Raw genomic sequence first — 25915 nt, 5'->3', positions numbered from 1 at the left:
CCGCTCCAAATGTCTTTGAAATACCAATTTAACTTTACCATATATAGCATCTTTCATACAAACTGCACCCCAAAATGTTTCCCCAGAGTTAAATAATGCAGTTTCAGATGTAAATAATAAACATTATCCGATGGGGATAGAAGCTAAAACATACGGGGAAGGGAGAAAACAGATGTTTTCAGCTGAGATTTCAAATGAGATGTAGAATCAATAAAGCAGAGAGATGCAGTGTGGCTATTCCAGATGGCTGGAATTCCAGAGGTTTTCATAGGTGTGTTTAGAGACATAGGCCTTGTTTTTGCTGCTACAAAAAGAAATCAGAATTGTTTTACCTCAGGGTAACTAACGCATGAACTATCACAGGGTAAAAAACACACAGAAGACGAGGCACTGTAGTTTTACAGAGAGGTAAATGAGGTGAGGTCAACCACAGGTGGGGGTCTAGTGCTGATCTTGCCTAGAAGTTTTACCTTGTGTTTATACCTTGGGATAGCTCACACACTTTAGTTACCCCAAGGTACAAATACACATTTTAGCAGTGAAGACAAGGCCACAGGAAAGAGGGGCACAGTGCAAGCAGAGGGAATGGGGAGAGGAGTAGAAAGAAATGACTGTAATAATTTACACTGGTATCATTTTTCAGCTTCACTCCGGTAATATATGAGGCACATTTGCAATGTATGCAATATTAATGAGTCAAATATTAACCATCTCAACTCTCTGGTAAAGTAGGTATTTACTGCCCTCCTTTTACAAATGGGAAGCTAATGCACAGAGAAGTTAAATGACTTTCACAAGGTCACAAACAGGGGTGATTATCAGTTAGGTTACACCAGATCTATAGTTTTAAAACTGAAGAGAACAGTTTTGAATGTTAATCTGTGTGTGTGTGTGTGTGTTTTGTATCTAGATTTTATTGATGGCCATGAAAAAACGATATAAAAATCAAACCATGGACAATTTGGCTACAAAATATGTCCCACACTCAGCCCTTTGTGACGACTTTCCAGTTACTAAAAAACAAGATTTAACAAGTAAATCTTGCACCACATCCTGAACCCTGCGAGATTCAGGCTTTGGCAGACAGCCTGAGGAAAGGTATTTCAGAGCTGAGAGCTCTCTACCAAGAATTCCCTGCTACACACCCGGGAGGTCAAACTCCAAGGAACAGACAGCAGGAACATTCCAGCCAACTGCAACTTCCACAACAAGGTACACAGGGGGAAAATGTTTCTGCAATAGCCCATTTCCAGGCCATTTAGGGCTTTATAAAAAATTACCAACAACTTAAATTCCACCCAAAGACAAATGGATGGCAGTGCAGAACACAGGGCATTCAATTACCAACCTGGTCTGCTTAAACGGCAAGGCACTCTGCACTAGCTGAAGCTGAGTAATCACAAGTACTGAATACTCATAAGCAGATAGCACTGCATGTCTTGGGCTCCTAGGCACCATGGTAATAGAAATAATAAACAACAACAACAACAATTGCAGTAGTCCAGGAAGGAAGAGACAAAAAGCAAACATATCTGTGGAGAGAAAGGAAGGATTGCAAACTCCAGGTCAGCTGATGTTTAGAAGGTGCTCTGGGACCTTAGGAGTAATGATGGATCAAATTTAGACCCCAAGACTGCAAACCACAAAGACTAAGATGACATGCCCATCAATTCTTCAAGGGGCTTCAACATACCTAACCTATCAGCATGACCTCTGTCTTTCCTGGATTAATCTTAAAGCAGTTATCTTGCATCTATGGATTAGATGGTAAATCAGAGTTGTAGATTCAGACTACCTGTGTGAATAAGAGTGAAAAGACGCTGCCCTAGGTTTTCATTTTTTTTCTTTTCTGAACCTAAATCCCTCTTTAAATTGATGCCAAGGATAGTGACTAAAAATAAAATGGGCTAATCTGCTCCATCCATTTGTAAGTTACTGGGATAAATATCTAGCTGAGTGGGCAGCTGGCCAGTCAAGACTTTCAACTCTGAGCAAATGAAATATGATCCATCTTTCTTTAGTTACAAATCTATTTTTGAGATTAATCATCTGTAAATAGCGCCACAAAAAATAGAAACCTTTGCCGAGATAAGATGTTTTAGAAATATCTCCCTATGATTTATTACAATTGTAGCTCCTGCTAATCCAGTCATAATTAAGCACCTTAGTGTTTCTGATACAGAGCTCATTTCTGAGAGGTATTTAAAAAAAGCTTCCTGTGAAACTTTGACCCAGGCTAGCACATGACACACAAGAGTCTCTGCAGAAGAACATGGGATTTTTAACACAAATTTTGAAATAAATTGATTTCCCTCTTTGTTAGACCATACCTTATTTAGAGAATTACCCATGGAAAAGTTTTGCAAATGTTGACATGCCACTGACATTTTCCCCTTCAGGGGGACTTTTACTGGCTATTTTTCATTCCTTCATTTTCTAGCAGGTCATTAGAAATTTCTGCATCCCAGAGTAATACATATATATATTTATTTGGCTTTGGTACACTGTCCTTGGTTCAACTGATTTTGTTTTTAATACTTTGACCAAGTCAGTTCATAGGATTACATGCCAAAAAAGTATAAACAACAGCAGTGACAATCCCACTTTTATAGTACATTCTCAGAGAGTCTATAAACAGAAAACAAAACCAGCACTAAACCTCTGTGTTTCAATATATTCACAAGAAGTTTACCAAGCACTGTTCTGGGCTCCTGTGTTCAGTTTTGAAAGCCATAATATAATTGTTACTACTACTGTTAGGCATTCACACCATGGACAGAATAATAATACCTAACCTTGATTCTCTTGAGCACCTGGCATCTCTGGATCCCAAAGCCCTTTACAAACCTTAAGTATCATAACACCCTTCTGAGACAATTGATGTTGTTATCCCCATTTCACAGGCTGGAGACCTTGGGGCACAGAGAGGTGAACCACATGTCACTGAAGTTAACTGAGGTCATAAAGCAAGTCAACAGCAGAGGTGTCACCTGAATCCAGGAGTCCTGACTCCCGGTCCTCTGCACTAATCACTGTATTGCACTCCCACTGTGGGTGTTGTAATACCCAAAGTGGGGCTAAACACCTCTAATACACATTGTGTGACATTATAATGTGTGTTCAAGGATGTGTGAGATATTTTAATATGTATTCAAACATACACGTATTCTGATTTTAATATTTAGCATTGGTTGTATTGTATGGAAGTTCAATGTCTTAAGAAAGTGCCAGATCGTATTAAATAAATACTCAAACTTCTACAGCTATGGAGTGCTGCTTGCCAGAATAATATTTAGATTGACTCAGTCTTAGCAGGTTCATTAACAAGGCATCTTTTAATCTCCACACAACTCTAGTGCTCCCTACTTTTCTTCCCAAACTCTGCACTGACCTTTTGTTATCCCCTCTGTTTCAACAGTGTTCCCAGCTTTCCCTACTTGTTTGTCAGCTTCTATCACCTCAGTCCCTTCAATGTAGAGTGTGGTATGACTACATTGAACTCATGCACACTGAAGTCCTCTTTAAAGGCCCACCTCTGCCGCATTACTTACCCAATATGTATAAGTTACCTTGAGTCACAGTATGTCTACACACTGCAGTCAAACAGCCACAGCTGGCCTGTGTCAGCTGACGGGCGCTCAGGCTAAGGGGCTGTTTAATCACAGTGTAGATGCTGCAGCCTGAGCCCAAATGTCTACACTGCAATTAAACAAACAGCCCCTCAGCTGAGCCCCTTAGCTCGAGTCAGCTGACACGGAACAGCCACTGGTGTTTAATTACAATGTAGACATACCCAAATGCCTATTGTTATTCCCTTCTCCCTAATTTCTCTCTCTAGATTGCTAGTTCCTTAGAGCAGGAACCACTATTTTTGAAAGTTTGGGGTGCACCTAACACAGGTGCTATTGTAAATAAATAAATAAATAATGGTATTAGGACCACTATCACCTGGATCTTTCACCTTGTCGATGGTACCTATATATTTTATTTTTTAAAATATGATCATAAAAATTAAAAACAAACTACCTCCCAAAGTATGATGGTCTAATAATGTCAGCACTGACTTATGCCAATGAAAACAACAAAATCTAAAAATGGGTCTGAAACTTATTTTTACCCATTCATTTTTGCCAAACAATACACAGTTGACCTGTCATTTGCACTAGAAAGAACTGCATGGATAAAAAATGGAGTTCCAATTCCCAGTCTCAATTTCACTGTTTTGGAAGGATTAAACTAATTCCCTTAACTCTTCATTTACACATTTCTTGGGTTTTTTTGTGCCAATTCAAATCATTCTCAGCTTATCAGACGCTAATTTTGTTTAGTAGCCAATCACAAAATCATTTCTGAAGGGCGTTTTAATTACTGATACTTTTGAAAAAATAGAACATCAATTACTTTAAAACGCTAGCAATTTTGTGAAAGCCCAAAATTTCCAAATGTAAGTAGAGAAGACTGTAAATGACCTAAACTTGAAGAACTCAGTGTAGCTCGAAAGCTTGTCTCTCTCACCAACAGAAGTTGGTCCAGTAAAAGATACTACCTCACTCACCTTTCTCTAAACCAGAAAATTGTTATTTTGTTATTTTCTCTGCCTTGTGCCTGGTGTAAATTCCTCATTTTAAATAATTTTACTCCTAAAGGGCTGCCTCTTTGAGAGCATTTTTTTATTCTTTTGATGACAGCAAATAAGATCCTCTTCCTGGAACAATAATTATTTTCATGGGATACAGGTAGCATAGTCTCAACTCACAGCGATTAGTTAATGTTTTTAGATGGCTCTGAGCATGAAAAGTGCAATATAACAGCTAAATACTATTAACAGGAAGGAATTTGCTGTTGAATTCTTGTTCACACTAACTGGAGATGTGCATGAATTGAATTGAAAATATGCCCTGTAGTTTGTAAGTTATACTAAAAGATATGATTGGATTCATAACACTACACCTGTGCCCCATTAATTGCACTGGCTTCCCATCCATTTCTTGGTGTTATTTAAGATCTATAAAGACCGATGTGGTTTGGATCGTGTCTGCCACAGGGCCTCTCTCTCTCCCTGTGCACCACTGCAGTGGCTGAGACTGCTTAGCCAACAGTCCATAGGGAACTGGTCAAACATTTCTCAGTCATGCATTCTATATTTGTTATAGCTTGGTTTACAGACTATAGTCTCTAGCGGGTTATTTCTGGATAGGTGTGGTAGCAGAGGGAAAAAGCTGTTTACAGAGTCTATTATGGACAGTGATTTAATTTCTGGCCAAATATCCTCTGTGTAGTGCACACAGGTGCTATGGTATTGCTGCATAATTAAACAAACCAGTTTTTGTTAACTTACATGTCTTTTCCAGACACAATGGAGTACTGACACTCTTACGCAAAATATTATTAATTACTTGTATCACTATAGTCATGAACCAATACCCACTTTGCTAGGACTGTACAGACCCAGAACAAAAGACCATTCCTGCCTCCAAGTGCTTACAATCTAAGTGTAAGAAAAGAGACAACACATGGAAATGGAGACAGACGGGGGAGTACAATGAAATAAGGAGACAACACTGATCAGCAGGACAGGCAATGGTCTCAGCACACCAGCAGCCTAACCCTTGTCACGTTTTTTTATTCATCATGGGAAAGGAGAGTTTTGAAGAGCGATTTGCAGGAAGATAATGAGGAGGCTTTGCAGATGTTTAAAAGGACCTCTTCCTAAGCTTGAGAAGCAACATGGGAGAAAGCATGAAGTTGCTTGTTTTAACATGTAACAGATGGGAGATGAAGGCTGGCTTCACTGACAGAGGCAGGAGTTGAGAGATGGGTGAAGGAGGAGAGGGTGTTGAAACAAGCTTCTTGTCTTCACTTTTATGTGACAGAGAAGCAGGAGCCAGTGGATGGATGCAAAAAGAGGGGTGATATGGTCAAAGCTATAGGCTAAGAACATAATCTTTGCAGCCACATTCAGAATGGTTTGAGTGGGGCAAGATTGTATTTATCAAAGCTAGAGAAAAGGGTGCTGCAGTAATAGAGACGCACGATGATGAGAACGTGGACAACACTTTTACTGTGTGGATGGCTAAAAAAGGCCATATCAGAGAGGTTATGCAGAAACAATCAGCAAGATCAAGACATAGCCTGAATGTGAGGACCTAGAGAGAGGTCCGAGTAAAAGATAACAAACAGGTTACACCTCTGAGTGACAGGCAGGACAGTGGTGTTGACCACAGTGATCAAAAAAGGAGGTGGGGGGAGAGCCTGTGGGAGGAAGATTAAAAGCTCTGTTTTAGCCATGTTGAGTTTGAGCTGACGGCTAGCTATCCACAAGGAGATATGAAAGAGACCAGCTGAAATTTTACTTGGATCAGAATGAGAGAGGTGTGGAGCAGAGAGTTAGATCTGTGAGTTATCAGCACAGAGCTGGTAGTTGAATTGGTGTTCATGGGCGAGATTACACAGAGATAAGGTGTACAGGGTGACGAGAAGGGGACCAAGGACAGAGCTCTGTGGAATCCACGCAGGAAGTTGAAGGGGAGATGAGGAGCAGCCATTATTTACATTTTTACCATCACATTTTATATTCTTCTGTCTCCCAGAGAAGTTAACCAATCTGCATAGAGTCAAAGAGTGAAACATGTCTCAGATGGGAATAAAATTTAGGAGTTCCTTGTTCAGTCCTCTAGACCCTGCAGCCTTACAGATTGCCTTGGCTCTCCCATCAGTACCAGCGATAGCATTTTTTATTTAGATATACTGTTGGTAGTCCACCGCTGACGAGGAGGAGGAGGAGGATATTGTCGCAGTTCTCATCTGTGGCTACACATGACTCTGAAGTCCGAACCCTGATGCAAAGAGTCGGTCGCACTGAGGGCATGGGAAGTCTGTATCTGTGATGTTTGATGGTGCAGCTCTGGGGCGCCTTTCACGTGCAGCGTGGAGACGGTTTTGTTGATCCCGCTCAAATCTGTTACATGCTGATCTTGTCAGAGACCACCAGTGAGACATTTGCTCAAGCTCTTTGGGATTGATGCCAGCCCACTGGAGACTGCTCTTCAGATTATCTTTGAAGCGCTTATACAGATTACTTCTTTCTTTTGCCCTGACTCAGCTCCCCATACAAGATCCATTTTGGGAGATGGTGGTCTTCCATTCTGATGACATGTCCAATCCACGTAAGTTGTCTTCTCAGTAACATTTCCTCAATGCTGGTTGTATTTGCTCTCTCAGGGACCTTAATATTAGTCACTCTATCCTGCCAGTGAATGCTCATTATTGAGCAGAGAGAGCATGTGTGAAATTGTTTGAGCTGTTCAATGTGATGTCTATAAAGAGTCCACGTCTCAGATCCATACAGGAGAGATGTTAGAACCACTGTACTGTAGATCTTCAATTTGGTGGAGAGACGAATGTTGTGTAGGTTAAGGATTTATGTTCAGAGTCAGCTAAGGGCCTGGCTGGCTTTACTAATTCTGGAGGAAATTTCCTTAGCAAGGGAACTGTCACTCAAGATGGTGCTGCCCAAATATTTGAATTGATCCACATTTTTCAGCTGTGTGCCTTGGATGAAGATGGCCGGCACTGGGGCAGTGGAATGAGGTGCTGGTTGGAACAAGACCTCTGTCTTCCTGAGACTGATGGTGAGGCCAAAGAGCTGGGATGCTTCAGAAAATCTATCAGTGATGACCTGAAGGTCATCATGCTAGAAAGTAACATAGGACCCTGTGCTCCATACATCTGACCACCCAGCCATGGTGCTTCTAACAGTACCACTGGCCAAGCCATTAAGAAGAGAGGATCTGGTCACAAAAAAGAAGGAATTCTGATGGTGACCCTACATGACTTATTATGAATAAGGCCTCATAAACATAGAGCCAGCCTTGCACCATATATACGTAACCTTTAAAATATCGGTCATGGAACTCCCACCCAGGAAAAAAGAGAAAATTAGAGGTGAGCTGTCACCTATTGTTGAGCCAGGCAAAAGTCTATACATCTGTACCAACACACACAATTATTTTTTGTAATTAATCCCTACAACACAAAGTGCTGTGATGCTTGATTAACTAAATGTCCATAATACGTTTTGAGATCCTCACAGAGAAGGCACTATAAGCAAAGAGTATTAATAACATCCCTACTAGTTATTATTATAACATTCTGGCATATTTTTAATAAATGCTGCTTGTGTTTCTTTTATGCTGCCTTTGTGGAGATAATTCTTCATAGCATCAAAGATATCAATCAAATCTAAGAGTTTATTATTAACCTAAGAGATTTTGATTTTTTAATACTACATATGATGCATGGATAAAAACTAACATTCTTTGCTTGCTAATAATAATATTTAGCATTTCTTCAGCAATGCCTAGCCAAGGAACTTTCAAGGCTTCCAACAGTCCTGTGGAGTAGGCACGTATTATCATCTCCATTCTACAGATGTGGAAAATGAGGCAGAAAGACACAAAGTGATAAATGTGAGGTCACAGCATGACCTAATGAGTCCAGCCAGGAACAGAACTCAGATCTCCTGACTCCAGGTCCTGTGTCTGAACCACAAGACCACCCATCCTCCCTCAGATAGTTGTAACAGCTTTGTCTGTCTTGAAACAGGAGCCGTAAACCTCTGATAAGTTAATTAATATATTTTCCAGTGTCCATGGAGCTTCTGCATCTCTATATCCTCTGCAGAGCTGCTGTACTGTAACATCAGTTCTGGCTTTATCATTCCCAACTGACAAATTTATGCCTCTTACCCCCAGTGTACTGTTAATGTAACACTAATTTTCTGCTTTCTCTACCATGCGTGCACAGTACTGTCATACATCTAGAAACAAAGAATACGGGCCATACTTGCAAGACGGAAGACTCTATCCTGGGAAGCAGTGACTCTGAGAAGGCCTCACAGACCATGATGGCTAAGTGTGATGCTGTGGCCAAAAGGGTAAATATGTTCCTGGACTGTATAAACAGAGGAATATCAAGTAGGAAATTATATTTCTTTTGTATTTGGCACTGGTGCAGCCGCTACTGGAATACTGTGTCTAGTTCTGGTTTCCACAATTCAAGAAAGATGTTGATAAACTGGAGAGGGTTCAGAAAAAACCACAAAAATGATTAAAGGATTGGAAAACATACTTTATAATGAAAAACGTAAGAAGCTCAATCTGCTTATCTTAAAGAGACGATTAAGGGGTGACTTGATCACAATCCATAAGTACCTACGTAGGGAACAGAAATTTGATAATAGAGGGCTCTTCAGTCTACAAAACAATGGTATAATAATATTCAATGGATGAAAGTTGAACCAAAACAAATTCAGACTAGAAATAAAATGCAAATTTCTAACAGTGAGGGTAATTAGCCATTGGAACAACTTATCACAGGTTGTGGTGGACTCTCCATCACTAGAATTTTGTTACTCAAGAATGGATGTTTTTCTAAAGATATGCTTTAGTTGAAATAGGAATAAACTGGGGACGTGCTATGACCTGTGTTAATCAGGCTAGTTGATCATAATGGTTCCTTCTGGCTTTCTAATCTACGAATAAAGGGGACTCTTGCCCTCTACAATGATACTAATTGACCACAAAACCAAGAAAATGCTTTGAAGTTGTTAATACAAGGTCAGTGTATGGACAAAAGGTTGCTTCTGGGGAATCTCAAAGTGCACTGTGCACAAAAAGCTTCCGCTCATTGTAAATGAATGAATACAGTACAAGACAAGACTTAAGAGTCCTCAATATTGCACCTATTCTACTCACTCTATTAAGACTCCTTCTATTAAGAGCTAATGCAACCCTGGGATGCAAAAACACGGGAACCCTAAGTAAGAGTAGAGACATTATTTTACCTCTCTATTAGGCCCTGGTGTAACAACTACTAGAATAAGGTGTCCAGTTCCGCTGTCCACAACTCAAGAAGGATGTTGATAAATTGGAGAAGGTTCAGAGAAGAGCCTCGAGACTGACTAAAGGATTCTAAAAGAAAACATGTCTTATGATAAACTCAGGGAGCTCAATCTATTTAGCATAACAAAGAAAAGGTCAAGGGGTGACTTGATTACAGTTTATAAAAATCTACATGGGGAACAAATATTTGATAATAGGATCTTCAATGTAGCAGAGAAAGGTATAACACAATCCAGTGAGGGGAAGTTGAAGCTAAACAAATTCAGACTGGAAATCAGGTGTAAATTTTTAATTATGAGAGTAATTAACCACTGGAACAATTTGCTAAGGGTTGCAGTGAATTCTCTATCACAGACTATTTTTAAAACATGACTAGAAGTGTTTCTAAAATATATGCTCTAGGAAATATTTTGGAGAAGTTCTATGGCCTCTTGGCCTGTGTTATACAAGAGGTTCCACTAGATGATCCCTTCTGGCTTTGAAATCTATGAAGACTGCACTGAAGTCCATTAAAATCTCCCTCTTTACAGTATGCTGCTGTTAGAATAATGCTCAACTCCTAAAAAAGTCTTGCACAGAAAAGGACACCCTAAAAATGTACAGCATGATTTAGTGCAGAGTTATCCAAATTGTGATGCACTGAGCGCTTTCTGGTAGTCTGGCCAGTCACACTGTGCTGTCTTTGCTCCTTGTTTCCAGCTGCTAAATTACATAAGGACATACCTAAAACTCATTAAATACTTGCTTATTATTGATCATTTTAGATAAGCTATTAGCAGCAGGAGAGAGGGGTGGGAGGAGGTATTTTTTCATGCTTTGTGTGTATATAAAAAGATCTTCTACACTTTCTACAGTATGCATCCGATGAAGTGAGCTGTAGCTCACGAAAGCTTATGCTCAAATAAATTGGTTAGTCTCTAAGGTGGCACAAGTACTCCTTTTCTTTTTGCGAATACAGACTAACACGGCTGTTACTCTGAAACCTTGCTTATTATTCTCCATGCAAGCAATTGCTCTAATTGCCACAGGAGTGACTATGTGATTAGGAACAAGAGACTAAGTTAATCTTTCTGCTAAAATGTATTCCACCCTATGAAAAAATTTGAGAACCACGGATTTAATTGTTTTAGCTGAAGACCAGGAATTGATTTTTGATCGAAGTACCTACCACAGCCAGACCCATATCCTTGACTGGGAGCCCTAGACGCTACAATAATGTAAATAATAAAAAGTGTGATTCCATCCTCTGTCACTGATTTGTTCCAGGAACCTTGGGTAAATCCCTGAACTACAACATATCTCAGTTGCCTTGGAAAGTGGGGACGATAATACTTATCCATCTTTGCAAAGTGATTTGAGATCCTCAAAGAAAAGGCACAGACAGTACAAACTATTCTTGTTTTTACTACTGCTGTGCAATATCAACGGTTAACAGCTACAAAGGCTGATTTGACATTATAACTGACACAAGATCATTTGTTTCAGAGTAGCAGCCGTGTTAGTCTGTATTCGCAAAAAGAAAAGGAGTACTTGTGGCACCTTGCCTCTAAGGTGCCACAAGTACTCCTTTTCTTTTTAAGATCATTTGTGACTATGTTGAACAGCACTGGTTGCAGTACAGATCCTTGGGGCTCCCTTGTGAAAACTGACCATTTATTCCTACCCTTTGTTTCCTATTTTTAACCAATTACTGATCCATGAGAAGACCTTCCCTCTTATCCCATGACTGCTTACTTTGCTTAAGAGCTCTTGGTGAGGGACTTTGTCAAAGGCTTTCTGAAAGTCCAAGTACACTGTATCCACTTGATCACTCTTGTCCATGTTTGTTGACACCTCAAAGAATTCTAACAGATTGATGAGGCATGATTTCCCTTTACAAAAGCTGTGTTGACTCTTCCTCAAGATACCGTGTTCTATGTGTGTGATAATTGCGTTCTTTACTATAGTTTCAACCAATCTGCCAGGTACTGAGGTTAGACTTACCAGCCTGTAATTGCCAGGATCACCTCAGGAGCCTTTTTTAAAAATCGGTGTTATATTAGCTATCCATCAGTCGTCTCGTAAACTGGCAGAATTTTACTTTTATATGCTACAGGTTTTGTTATACACCAACTTTGTCCTGGAAAAAATACAGGACAGCTCCCTACACATTCATGTGGCCGCTCTTTAGTAATAAGCTCTATAAATGACTGCAATATCTTTTAACATGTACTATACAAAGAGCAGTCTTCATGTATTATCAGTGGTCAGCATCCCAAGCTGATCAAATAATCCTGAGATCTGCACTGCCAAGTTAATTTTGTATTTAAAAGGATTTTTTTTTCTGTTTGTATTTTACCTAAGATATCAAAATACTAGCTCTGGTCTTTCCTGGTTTTACTAGAGGACTTTTTGGGAGTCTCAAAGGATGTATATATTGTGACCTCGCACACTTTAGTAAATGGCCCGGGGCACTGAATTTTTGACAAGGACATCATTTGTCCAATGGAGAAAGGGTGGACTTGTGGTTAAGACACTGGCCTAGAACTCAAGAGACCTGGGCTCAATAACCAGCTCTGTCACAGACTTCCTGTGTGATCCTGGGCAGGTCACTTAATCTCTTGTGCCTCTGTTCTTGAACAGAGATAATGCTGCCCTACCTCACAGGGGTGTTGTGAAGATAAATCCATATATAGTATAGTAACCAGATATGAAAGGGGTGCCTGTTGGATCTCTTTTTAAGGCGTACTATTATTCATGTAGCACCAAGAGCACAACAGGCACTTAGCTTACCATGAGTCTTCTGGGGTTCTCCTTTTTTGCCCTTATTTTTTATTGTAACTCTTCCCCCCACCCCACTCTCCCAAAAGCTCTGTATTAGATGGCCCCAGCCTTTCAACTGACAATGGCAGGAACCAGCTGCATCCACCCTAAGTTCAATACCACTCCTCAGTTAGCCTTTGAGAACCTGAAATGCTCCCTTAGCCAAGGGAGTGAGCATGTTGCCTCTGCAGTACTCCCAGCCTATCAGACTGAGGGTCTCAAGATACGACCCATAGACATAATCCACTTTTTTCATCCCCCCTCTCCCCAAATGAAGTGTGAATGATTAAATATCTATGTATCTTATTTATCATTCATTATATGCTAACGGTGAATTTAGATAAAATACATCTCCTGAACTGTGCTCTGGCCTTAATTGCTCAATCCAATCCGGTAACCCTGCAGCACTTTACATGTGATAAAAAAGCCACACTGACCTATCGGTTGAACAAGCAGGAAGATGAGGAAACAGGTAATATGACATTCATATCTGTGTTTAACTGCAGTTACAGCATGTTGTTTCTCTAGATAAAGAGAGCACCGTTAATTTATTTTCTGACCTGTTTTTTCAGTCAGCGGTGGGCTGGACTGTCACATGATCTGCTCTGCCCCTTTTCCCTGGGAACTTCTGGGGGTGGTTAGCTGACTGAGTCAACCCAGAACACACCAGCTAGACTCAACTGGGTTTAGGGATTATGATATATCCTAAGCTATCAGTAGAGTTGATCTCCCTCAGATACTTCCAACTCTTAATACTTAAAAAACTGACCACAAAACTGAGTTATTTTTGTTAGTAATTAATGGAGCTGGATGGATCAATTACCTCACCGTGATTGCTATGGATAGCACTTTCACAGCGTGTCTTCACTTGAGGGTTCAACTTTGTTCCACTTCATTAAACCCTGTAGGAATGTTTTTATATATAAAGTGTTCCACACATTACACAGATGTCAGTGTGGAGAGCTACAAACATCTGGGCCAAAGCCAGCTAATTCAAGGGCCTGCTCTTTTTGCTTTCTTAAGCAAACAGTGAAAAATGAGACTATTTCACAGCACTTTGTAGGAGCGCCTAAGGAAAGCTAAATCTCTACTTTTTCCTTTCCCTCAGGCCAACCCTACAATCTGCTTATTAAGTACACACTCAGTATAATAAATCTTTGTTTTGAAACATTCAGAGCATAACTGGGAGCTGTAAATATTATTCCTGTGGTTAGACAACTAAATTATACCTGGACTGTGAAATGACTTCAGGACACAGCTGGGCACAGTGGAGCACCCCATCCCCTTCTCTTTTTTCAGATGAATTTGTACTGGTGAAAGGAGCCAGACTGGCAGGTTTGGAGGCTGAAGCCCTCTGTTTAGCCACAGAATGGGTACAGCACAGGCAGCATTAGGGCAAGACTCCACACACTAGACCCTGCTAAAGTGCTTCATCCTGGTTCTGGAAAGAATATCTTCAGGGCTCTTCAAAGCTTGTGCCTTTGCCTTCTACCTGACTCCCACCCAAAGTTAAAGATGCTATGCTCAAACATTCATACGTTTGATTTAAAAACCCAAACAAGATGTGCAAACAGCAATATTACATCTACCGATATTTCACTACTGTAACCCTCACTCCCCCATATTTCTTCCTCCACCTTTGTTTATTTGTATCTCTGCTGTGTTAAGTTTGATCTAGCTGGTAAGATCCACAAGCCAAGGACCTATTAATTTTAATGGCCTATGTGTGCATAGCAGCACCATATAAACAAATATAGGGGAGAAGGGATTAATGGCCCCTTTAGTCCTTGGTCTCTACCAAAACAGGGAGCTATATATCAGCAATTGTGACAGTGAGTTTTGCAACAGATGTACCTACGCAAAAGAAACTAGACTAAGATTGCCAACTAGCAAGAACTTTTAGTCACTGCCAATCTATGTCAGATTTTAACAAGTGACATAGCAGCAGAAGGCTTTACCCAGGCACAGAGACATTCAGTACTACACTTAAATAAGTGGGTGCAGTGGCTAAGTGTCAGGGAACTAATACTCAGGACAATGCACAGCAAATCTACTACTGAATATATTATAAAGTATACATTCTACTACATAATATGGTAGTCATAAGACTGTCTATATTTAAGGGATTATCGTGCTTCTCAGACGGGCAGAATGACTTATGCTCCTTCTTGCCTCGCCTATCATCTGAGGCAAGATATCATTGCCCATATATGTACGGTCCTTAACTTAACCCGTTGTGCTTCAATACTGTAAATGCTAAAGTTTTTCATAGCACTGGCCTGACCCTTCAACATACAGTCTGGAAGTGAGGAGTTTGGGGCAGAGTGGTTACCCTAATTTAGTCATATTTAGATAATATACTGCTCAGGGCAGCCAACTTAAACAACACTGAATTTTTTTTCCAGATATTGCATCAATTCTGTTTATTGTACATTCTGAACTTCCTTTGTGGTAATAAAGGAAAAGAAAAATAAACTTGTGTTGAGTGCTCTCTATTGGCAGGAAATAGCCTAACATTTTAGGAATCATTCCAATGAATGATGATCCATAATATTAAAATAATACAAACCACTAATATATGGATCTTACCCACAATACATAATAATGGTTTCTTCAGTAGCACAGAATGGGTCTGTTACACTGAGAACAATTAACATGAAAATTCATAATATGGAGATATCCAAAGAACAAGTTACGCCTAGACACAGAGTAGCCAAGTATCAAAGATTAATACTTTGGTCTTCTTAAAAGATGCCAATAATTCAAGTATTTTTCAAGTGAGCTTTATGCTGATGATTCACACCACTACAAACTGGGGGAAGAACAGATAACAGGGTATACAAAGTGGAAACTCCCCCACGCTGCCTTACTGATGTGTCTCAGATCTAACAGAGAGTGAAGACATAGAAGAGTGCGACAGGAGATCAGTCCCAAAGGCCATTCAATCCTTGTTCTCTTTAAGACAGCCAAACAGGGAGCCTGTTAGGATGTGGAATTTTCCATGAGGAATTGAGCTAGAACCACTCATTCACTTCCCAGAAGGCCAAACAGCTGTCAGATAACAGCTTTGGATCATTACAGAGCTCTGCTAGATTTTAACCAATGGCCAAGTAGCAGAAGGCTCTGCTATATCAGATCACCGATGTCCCACAGCACTCTTTGATTCCAAGTCTGCAGAACTGGCTAGGCAGTTTAGCTTCCATTGCACATCATCCATCTGATTCTACCTATGTAGGATTATCTGGGAGGAGCTGCCAACAGTCAACCTTCCTCCCACGTACATATTCTGGAGCAGTTTATGTTACTCCTGGGGATCTCAAAACTTAAGCTGAGCCTGAACCTGCAAACTAACTTGTGAGCACTATGAGCCTAATCTATAACCCGGTGGTTCTCAGCCAGAGGTACACATACCCCTTGGGGGTACACAGAGGTCTTCCAGGGGGTACATCAACTCATGTTGATATTTGCCTAGTTTTACAACAGACTACATAAAAAGCACTAGCAAAGTCAGTACAAATTAAAATTTCAAACAATGACTTGTCTATACTGTTCTATACACTATACACTGAAATGTAAGTACAATATTTATATTCCAAGCCATTTATTTTATAATTATATGGTAACAGTGAGAAAGTAAGCAATTTTACAGTAAAAGTGTGCTGTGATACTTTTGCATTTTTATTTCTGATTTTGTAAGTAAGTAGTTTTTAAGTGAGGTGAAAGTTGGGGGTACGCAAGACAAATCAGACCCCTGAAAACAGTAATCTGGAAGGTTGAGAGCTATCACTATAACCAATCCTCTGAGCCGTCTCTTCCCTAGACAATAGTTTCTATTACAAACTACATTTTATTAATCAGATTAAAAATCATATTTAACAAGCCCATATTTCCTTTTCCATGGTATTTGAGATTGTCCCCGCACAAACACTTCATTTCTCTCAGCACAGACATGAAAATGTATTTATTTTCACTTTTGTTTCTTCTCCTTTTTTAAATAACGGTTACTTTTGAGATTTTCCCAAAGAGAATAATGTTTCAAGGTTCAGGTTCCAAACATTAAGGGAGACTTTTTTTTTTTTTTTTTAAAGAAAACTTTAAGTTGACGTTTGAAAATAGCTCAGTGTAAATATTTCTAGTGGTTTTAGCTTTTATAAAGCTTATTTTTCCAAAACCTAAATTTGGAGACATCCTTCACACTTTATTTAAACAAGCTTTATTTTAAAAAATTGCTTTAAACTGAAAAGCTGCCTGACAAATTTCACCTCAAACTGATCTTTAGCAAATGCCTTATAATAGTAATGCTAGAAAAGCAAATATATTGGCACAATTTCTGATCTCAAACCTCAGCTGAAAAGGTTCTCTCGCTCTCAAAATTTTTCACCCCTGTTTATATCTGTAACTGTATGTAACTCCATGGAGCATTTTGGAATACAGTATATTTAGGTGACAGGATACAAATAAAAATTGTATTGTAGTATATAACAAAACTACATTTATGCTTGACAACTCCAACTGTTGTTATAAGTTCCCAACTGATCTTTTGACCTCGAGACTAGCTACAATGGAGTTCTGCTCTAGAACATGACTATTAGGATTGTTTCTCAAATATTTCCAGAGCAAAAGTGCTCAGTGGACAAGTTGAAAATGTGTGTACGTTTTTTCTAACTGCCACCACTGCAAACTCAATATGGAAGTAAAAAAAAAAAAGCTACGTCCTCTTTCTGGCTTACAATATCACAAACAAAGATCTGCAAACATTTATACACATTTAACATTACTCATATTACTCATATGAGTAATGTGAATAAGTATTTGAAGGATCAGGCCCCTAGTTAACAATTCTAGTAAGAGGAGCATGATAATACGTGACCCAGAATAGAACACAGCTCCGTCTCCCAGAGCTAACAGGTGTAAGAAGCAGCAAAATATATTTTAGTTAATGACAAGATATATTTTTCACTTCACAGGGGGTTGAGGAAGAAGGTGCCATTTTTACAGTCATGAATATGAAACCCAGAACCAACAGGCCAAGTACCATCCTGGAGCATCCACATTAGAGTCAATTAAATGTAAACACCTTTAGAGGAATTCATCACCTCCACATTTTTACAACAGCCTGAACCAGATAAAAGAGAGATGGAAGGGACCTATTAAATCCCTTAATATATCAGTAGCTAATGCAGAACTGGTGTACATTTTGCAACAAAACACTGCCAGAAGTAGAGGCATTAAAAAAAGACAAGTAAAATGAAAGCAAACCTGATATTTATTTGGTTCGCACCTGTCCTCCCTGGGTTATCAGTTCAAGCCTGACAGGGACCCATTTGCCAAGGCCAACTCAGTTCAAATAAAGCAAGTGACACTGAACCACCTTCTGATGCAAGGCTACCCTGAAAACACTTCCCATCCTGCCAAGTCAGTTGCTTTCCTCTATACAGGGCATCACCTCCCCCTCAATCCCCAGCCCCAGGGGGAAGCAGGGATGAATTGTCCAGCTGCAGTTTGGTTTGCTGGGGCGCTCAGCCCAACATCCATGAGAGGAAATAAACGACAAGGGGTTCCCGGGCTCAGCCAAGCGGCCCCCTCTCCACCCAGAAGCCAGGGTGAGCCTGGAGGCTGCAGGGAAGAGAGCCTCAGGGACTCACTCGATTTGGGGGGGGAAGGTCCTCAAGCTGGTCTCTAGCCAGTCACTGCCGGGGAAAGGGGGCACCACTCCTGAGGTGGAGGCACCCCTCAGTAACCACGCTGAAGAGAACCCCCCCCGGGTCACCCGTGGGGAGCAAGGATCCCCTCAGCGATAGCACAAGGGAGCAGCTCGACTGGGGCACCCCAAGGACAGGGGGGCGCGTGGGGGGGTCCTGCCCTGGGGCGCTGCCCGCGCGAGGGGGGGGGCGCGCGTGGGGGGTCCTGCCCTGGGGCGCTGCCCGCGCGGGGGGGGGGCGCGCGTGGGGGGGTCCTGCCCTGGGGCGCTGCCCGCGCGAGGGGGGGGGCGCGCGTGGGGGGGTCCTGCCCTGGGGCGCTGCCCGCGCGAGGGGGGGGGCGCGCGTGGGGGGGGTCCTGCCCTGGGGCGCTGCCCGCGCGAGGGGGGGGGCGCGCGTGGGGGGGTCCTGCCCTGGGGCGCTGCCCGCGCGAGGGGGGGGGCGCGCGTGGGGGGGGTCCTGCCCTGGGGCGCTGCCCGCGCGAGGGGGGGGGCGCGCGTGGGGGGGTCCTGCCCTGGGGCGCTGCCCGCGCGAGGGGGGGGGCGCGCGTGGGGGGGTCCTGCCCTGGGGCGCTGCCCGCGCGAGGGGGGGGGCGCGCGTGGGGGGGTCCTGCCCTGGGGCGCTGCCCGCGCGGGGGGGGGGCGCGCGTGGGGGGGTCCTGCCCTGGGGCGCTGCCCGCGCGAGGGGGGGGGCGCGCGTGGGGGGGTCCTGCCCTGGGGCGCTGCCCGCGCGAGGGGGGGGGCGCGCGTGGGGGGGTCCTGCCCTGGGGCGCTGCCCGCGCGAGGGGGGGGGGCGCGGGGGGGGGGTCCTGCCCTGGGGCGCTGCCCGCGCGAGGGGGGGGGGCGCGGGGGGGGGGTCCTGCCCTGGGGCGCTGCCCGCGCGAGGGGGGGGGGCGTGTGGGGGGGGTCCTGCCCTGGGGCGCTGCCCGCGCGAGGGGGGGGGGCGTGTGGGGGGGGGTCCTGCCCTGGGGCGCTCCTGCCCTGGGGCGCTGCCCGCGCGAGGGGGGGGGCGTGGGGGGGGGTCCTGCCCACGGCCCCTCCCCAGGTGAGGGGGTCTCTCGCGGCGGGGGTCCCGGACTCCCAGCTTCCTCACCTGCAGCCGCTCTGCGAAGAAATAAACCGCACCACAGCCGCAACACGGGGGCGGCCGCACTGCGCAGGCGCGGCGTGCGCCCCGCCCCGTAGCCAATAGACAGGGGACGTGGAGCGGGACGGGGGGGGGGGGCCACCCACTCCGCCAGCGCAGCCGCACACAGACCCTGCCAGGGACCGGGGAGAGTGTGCAACGCCCCAATACAGCCGCACACAGACCTTGCCAGGGACCGGGGAGCGTGTGCAACCCCCCAATACAGCCGCACACGGATTCTGCCACCCCCTGGCTTAAACCTCCTGGTTCCCATCATACACAGCATCTGCAGTTTGGTTCAATGGCTCTCAACACCCCCACTATACAAATTGTTCCAGCACCTCTCCTGGAGGCACCTGGAGGGTGATCTAGGGAGTGGCGCCAGGATCAACCCCAAAGCAAATGGGGGGCTGGGGGCTGTGTGCAGAAGAGGATGTAATGCATTCAGCCCTTTGCAGCAATCACACCCTGGCTTCACACAGTGCTTGGAGCACTCCGCCCGGATTCAACGTGCCGCTACACCTCTGCAGTTTGATTAGCCTTTCGCTCAGCGTCTGCAGCATAGTCTTTGCTCCTTGCCATGTACGCCCCCCGCCCCCCGAACTGCAACAGGAGTGGTAGTGCAGGGTGCCCCTTCTCAGTGACATTAACCATCAGAGCTGGCGGTACCAGTCTCCCCATCCCAATGGCTTTGCAACGAGGGCTGGGGGTGCCAGGCTGGCCACCCCATTGCACTGGAATCAGGGACAATCATTTGGCCAAGTGGCTGGAGAGCTGGTTGGTTCTTTTGTGCATGGTAAATACTGTAAAATATCATGTTCTCTGGCCTGGATGAAAGATGCGGCAGTGTGTGGGAGTGATTATGGGGGAACAGATGATACAGTAGCATGGGGTAAGTAGCGAAGCACTTGATGGGGTTGGCCATATGTACGCTACAAAATTAAGTCGACTTTATCTAATTCGACCTTGAGCCTCTGAATGACTTAAGTCGATTGTGCGTGGCCACACCATGCTCATTGTCTCCATGGAGTGCGTCCTCAGTAGCAGTGCCTGCATCAATGCACAAAGCAGTGCATCGTGGGTAGCTATCCCAAAGTGCAACTTGCCGCAGTGTGTTTTGGGAAATTTGTGCGATGCCTCATAGGACCAAAACATTGTCCTGGGGAGAATAGGAACATTGTGTCGGCATCCCACTCAATGGCAAACAACTCAGTGGTTTTCGCGCCTTAAAACGCGTACACCAGAACCCCGGAAGCATGGATCCTGCTCAGTTGTGCACTCTTGCTGTGAGCATCTCAATCATCTTGTGCATTCTCGTGCAGTATTTCCAGAGCCAAAGTAGGGTCTGCTGCACAGAACATAGCAATGTCCTGCAAGCAGCCCTGCTGCAAGCCATTGAAAAAAGCAATTCACAGTTACTACTGGCAGTCACAGAGCAGCTGCACACTGTTGAGCGCCGTTTCTGGTCCCAGAGTAGCAGCTGTGTTAGTCTGTATTCGCAAAAAGAACAGGAGTACTTGTGTCACCTTAGAGACGAACAAATTTATTTGACCATAAGCTTTCGTGAGCTACAGCTCGCTTCATCGGATGCATGCAGTGGAAAACACAGTAGGGAGATTTTCTATACACAGAGAACATGAAACAATGGGCGTTACCATACACACTGTAATGAGAGTGATCAGGTAAGGTGAGCTATTACCAGCAGGAGAGAAAACAAAACCAAAAACCTTTTGCAGTGATAATCAAGATGGGCCATTTCCAGCAGTTGACAAGAACGTGTGAGGAACAGTAGGGGGAGGAAATAAACATGGGGAAATAGTTTTACTTTGTGTAATGACACATCCACTCCCAGTCTTTATTCAAGCCTAATTTAATGATGTCCAGTTTACAAATTAATTCCTATTCAGCAGTCTCTTGTTGGAGTCTGTTTTTGAAGATTTTTTGGTGCATCATCAAAGATCTACAACCTATCCTGAAGGACGACCCACCACTCTCACAGATCTTGGGAGACAGGCCAGTCCTTGCTTACAGACAGCCCCGCAACCTGAAGCAAACGCTCACCAGCAACCACACACCACACAACAAAAACACTGACCCAGGAACCTATCCTTTGCAGTTGGCCCATTGCCAACTGTGTCCACATATCTATTCAGGGGACACCATCATAGGGCCTAATCACATCAGCCACACTATCAGAGGCTCATTCACCTGCACATCTACCAATGTGATATATGCCATCATGTGCCAGCCATGCCCCTCTGCCATGTACATGGGTCAAACTGGACAGTCGCTATGTAAAAGAATAAATGGACATAAGTCAGATGTCAAGAATTATAACATTCAAAAACCTGTTGGAGAACACATCAATCTCTCTGGTCACTCGATTACAGACCTAAAAGTTGCAATTCTTCAACAAAAAATCTTCAAAAACAGACTCCAACAAGAGACTGCTGAATTGGAATTCATTTGCAAACTGGACACCATTAACTTAAGCTTGAATAAAGACTGGGAGTGGATGTGTCATTACGCAAAGTAAAACTATTTCCCCATGTTTATTTTTCCCCCCTACTGTTCCTCACACGTTCTTGTCAACTGCTGGAAATGGCCCATCTTGATTATCACTGCAAAAGGTTTTTAGTTTTGTTTTCTCTCCTGCTGGTAATAGCTCACCTTACCTGATCACTCTTCTTACAATGTGTATGGTAACACTCATTGTTTCATGTTCTCTGTGTATAGAAAAGCTCCCTACTGTATTTTCCACTGCATGCATCCAATGAAGTGAGCTGTTGTTGGATCATATTGAAGAAGTTCTGTATTAAAATCAAGAATGAGTTTGATTCCCCATAGTTTAAATTCCAGGGTATTACTAATTAAGAGGTCTCTTGGTTTTTAGTACTGTTTCTCTTCCTCTATGTGTGAAACTTGCAAGCTGCTAATTGTGTTAGTACATTCTAAGACAGAGTCTGTTCTCAAAGCAATTCTTTGTAACAACAACTACTCACACAGAGAGAGACTCAAAGCAATACTCTGTAACAACAGAAACAGCACCCAGAGACTCCCCGCCCTTTTGTTGTATTCATCTCGCTTTGTTAACAATTGTGATTAAAATAGAGATAGAGGATGTATGTGGATGGATGCTTGGTGTGGATAATAACTGAATGATCAGGGAGGTGCCAGCCTAAGAATCCAGTGTCCATCGGCTGAAGAAGAGGTCAAGTGGAAATAACCAGAGGACCCCCGGAGGGCAGACTGGAATCCACCCAACAGCCTCAAGAATGGGAGAACCAAAGAACAAAATAACATCTAGCAGCACGGAGCTGTCAGGAATGTGACATCTGCTGATTGATTCAGCAACAGCATGATGAAGCAATTCCCATAGACTGGCATAGGAAGAAATTCCTATAAAAATGGACTCTAGAAAGTGAGAACTTTGGGGTCTGATTCTGCAAACCAACTTCCAGGAGCATCAGACGAGCATCTGACAAGGCTCTGCTCCCTCCTCACGTCCAGGCCACCTGGCCAGTGGCCTGGCATGAGCAACTCTAAGGCTGGTAACTATGATAACAACATTACAGAACCTGTGTGTGTGTGTGTGTGTGTGTGTGTGTGTGTGTGTGTGTGTGTGTGTGTGTGTGTGTGTGTGTGTATGAATGAATGTGTGAATAAATATGAGATTGAATGGAATGCTATAGCTATAACTAACTGCTTACTATGATTCTTTCTGTATTCACAATAAATGTGGCATTTTGCCTTTTCCCCTTTAATAAAATCCTGCTGGTTTTTATTTTATTGGTATAACACTGTAGCTCACGAAAGCTTATGCTCAAATAAATTTAGTCTCTAAGGTGCCACAAGTCCTCCTTTTCTTGTTTCTGGTCCCGTGAAACAAGCACTGACTGGTGGGACCGCATCATTTTGCAGGTCTGGGATGACAAGCAGTGGCTGCAGAACTTTCAAATGCAGAAGGCCACCTTCCAGGAACTTTGTGCAGAGTTTTCCCCTGCCCTGCAGTTCAGCCTCACAAAAATGAGAGCTGCTCTGACAATGGAGAAGCGAGTGGCAATCACTATTTGGAAGTTTGCAACGCCAGACAGTTACCAGTCAGTGGGGAATCATTTTGGAGTGGATAAATCACTTTGGGAGTTGCTGTGCTCCAAGTGTGCAGGGCCATTAATTGACTTCGGCTATGAAGGGTAGCAAGTCTGGGAAATGTGCAGGACGTAGTGGATGGTTTTGCCGCAGTGGGGTTCCCTAACTGTGGTGGGGTGATAGATGGCACAAATATCCCCATCTTGGCACCAGACCAGCTTGCCAAAAAGTACATAAACCAAAAGGGATACTTTTCAATGGCATTGCAAGTGCTGGTGGATCACAGGGGGCATTTCACCGACATCAGCGTAGGATGGTCGGGAAAGGTTCATGACGCGCACATCTTTAGGAACTCGGGTCTGTTCAAAAAGCTGCAGTCTGGGACTTTCTTTCCAGTCCACAGAATGAACATTGATGACATTGAGATACCTATAGTTACCCTGGGGGACCCAGCCTACCCCTTGCTCCCATGGCTCATGAAGCCGTACACCGGCCGTCTGGACAGCAGTAAGGAACGGTACAATTATAGGCTCAGCAAGTGCAGAATGGTGGTTGAATGTGCCTTTGGTCGTTTGAAAGGGCGCTGGAGCAGTTTACGGACAAGGTTGCACCTTAGTGAAGAGAAGATCCCAATGGTTATAGCTGCTGACTGTGTGCTCCATAATCCCTGTGAAAAAAAGGGGGGAAATTTTCCACAGGGTCTGGCAGTTGAGACAGATCACATGGCAGCCATTTTTGAGCAGCCAGACACCAGGGCAATAAGAAGAGCACAGCAAAGGGCACTGCGTATCCCGAGGCTTTGAAAAGCCGTTTCAATAATGAGTCACAGTAATGTGAACTGCTTGTCTGCATTGTGCTTTCCCAAACCTTCATCTGCCTTGTATCACTGTCCTTGTAAAGCCAACCCCTCCCCCCAAGCCCACTGCTTCTATCAATAAAGAACATTTATTTCTCAAATCCATTTACTTTATTTAACAAACATAAGTAAAGAAGGGGAACAGGAAAAAAAAGGTAACCTTGGGGAAAAGAGGTTGTAAAGTTGGAACGGGAGAAACATTTTCAGCTGTCAGAATAGCAGCCATGTTAATCTGTATCCGCAAAAAGAACAGGAGGACTTGTGGCACCTTAGAGACTAACACATTTATTAGAGCATAAGCTTTCGTGAGCTACAGCTCACTTCATTGGATGCATGCAGTGATCCGATGAAGTGAGCTGTAGCTCACGAAAGCTTATACTCAAATAAATGTGTTAGTCTCCAAGGTGCCACAAGTCCTCCTGTTCTATTTTCAGCGGTGTAACATAACACCGCATTCCAGACCATCAAAGGCCTGTGAATGGGCGCCTTCTGTTCCTTGTACCCTCCCCCACTTGGGGGAGGGTGATTCTGGGCCAGGCGATGTTGGCTGGCTGTCCACCAGGGTCTGCAGGGGGACTCTACCCTCCTGCTTCTGTTCCCGCTATTCAACCAGACGCCTCAACAGGTCTGCTTGGTCCCTCATAATCTGAAGCATCTCATCCTGCGCTGCTCGCTCGTGCTCACTGGAAGCTTTTCTGCTCCCCATGTCCATGTCTAACTGTGATGGGTTGGATCACAGAAGGCCCCTGGGGAACTGCCACCTGATGTGCTGAGACTACCTCTGAGCCCATTTTCCCTGGCGGCCTGGGACTTCAGTGCCCTGCCTGGTTGTGCCAGACATGCCAGCCTGCTGCAAACCCAGACCCGGGTCTGAACCTCGTCGCCCAAACGCTGCAGGCTTAACTGAAAACAGCTGAAGAAGTGCTCCTGTTTCCAGCACTCGGATACCCAACTCCCAATGGGGTCCAAACCCCAAATAAATCCGTTTTATCCTCTATAAAGCTTATACAAGGTAAACTCATAAATTGTTCGCCCTCTATAACACTGATAGAGAGATATGCACAGCTGTTTGCACACCCCCCCTCCAGGTATTAATACATACTCTGGGTTAATTAATAAGTAAAAAGTGATTTTATTAAATACAAAAAGTAGGATTTAAGTGCTTCCGAGTAATAACAGACAGAACAAAATAAAATAAATAAAACACGCAAGTCTAAGCCTAATACAGTAATAAAACTGAATACAGATAAAATCTCACCCTCAGAGATGTTCCAATAAGTTTCTATCACAGACTGGAGGCCTTCCTAGTCTGGGCCCAATCCTTTCCCGGGTACAGTCCTTGTTCCAGGTCAGGTGGTAGCTAGGGGATTTCTCATGACTGCAGCCCCCTCTGTTCTGTTCCACCCCATTATATATCTTTTGCACAAGGCGGGAATCCTTTG

General features: G+C 43.7%; 1 protein-coding gene across 1 annotated transcript in view; it reads right to left on the bottom strand.

Annotated features, from left to right (window-relative positions):
• NT5C2 (5'-nucleotidase, cytosolic II) overlaps positions 1-19576 on the bottom strand; it is an 87297-nt gene extending 67721 nt beyond the window's left edge. Inside the window, exon 1 of the mRNA XM_073354479.1 lies at positions 19496-19576. The gene's annotated coding sequence lies outside the window, so the exon portion shown is untranslated. The remainder of the gene's footprint in view (positions 1-19495) is intronic.
• Between the last annotated feature and the right edge of the window lie 6339 nt (positions 19577-25915).

This window comes from Lepidochelys kempii, chromosome 7, assembly GCF_965140265.1.
Source record: "Lepidochelys kempii isolate rLepKem1 chromosome 7, rLepKem1.hap2, whole genome shotgun sequence".
NCBI lineage: Eukaryota > Metazoa > Chordata > Testudines > Cheloniidae > Lepidochelys > Lepidochelys kempii.
Note: the sequence above shows the minus strand (reverse complement) of the source record. Positions and strands in the feature narration are given on the sequence as shown.